Source organism: Bison bison, unplaced genomic scaffold, assembly GCF_000754665.1.
Source record: "Bison bison bison isolate TAMUID 2011002044 unplaced genomic scaffold, Bison_UMD1.0 scf7180017861105, whole genome shotgun sequence".
In the NCBI taxonomy this organism is placed as follows: Eukaryota; Metazoa; Chordata; class Mammalia; order Artiodactyla; family Bovidae; genus Bison; species Bison bison.
In genome coordinates, this window is record NW_011491677.1 from 18029 (window position 1) to 18813 (window position 785).

Genomic DNA, 785 nt, shown 5'->3' on the forward strand with positions numbered 1-785 from the left:
GACAAGAACTGTTTAACCATTTTCATCTTCAGGAGATAGTCATTTTATGAAATCCCATTTCTGAAAACTTTTAATGTCTTCTCCCCACCAGATTTAAGATCTATGATATCAAGTCAAACATGATTGCCTAACTATGGTTAGACTATGATTCAGCTTCCATCCATGCAATAATTTTCATTTTGACCCACAGTCAATTAAAATGCCAACAAATCAGAGGAAAAGTGCACGTAACATACCTTCGTATCATTAAAAAATTTTGGACCCTTTTCCTAAAACATTACCTCCCTCCTAACATCAAGCGAAATAACCATATTGCTTTTACTAGCCACAACACTCCCTTCTTTTCAGAATTTTAAAAATTTTTAATGGAAATGATGTTATAATTCCCGTTATAAAACCTAGAGATAACTACCGGTAACATTTGTGTATATCGCTCCACACATTTATATTTTACACACGTGTGTGTATATATATTTTCACATAAAAATGGGATTGTACTATACTTTGCTACTATACTTTAAAACCTACTTTTCTGCCTTAATATCTGTCCATGAACATTATTTTACACAAACTACAGAACCTTCATTGGTTTTAATTGTGTACATTATATAGATATACTTTATCATTTGGGCTCCAAAATCACTGCAGATGGTGACTGCAGCCATGAAATTAAAAGACGCTTACTCCTTGGAAGGAAAGTTATGACCAACCTAGATAGCATATTGAAAAGCAGAGACATTACTTTGCCAACAAAGGTTCGTCTAGTCAAGGCTGTGGTTTTTCCT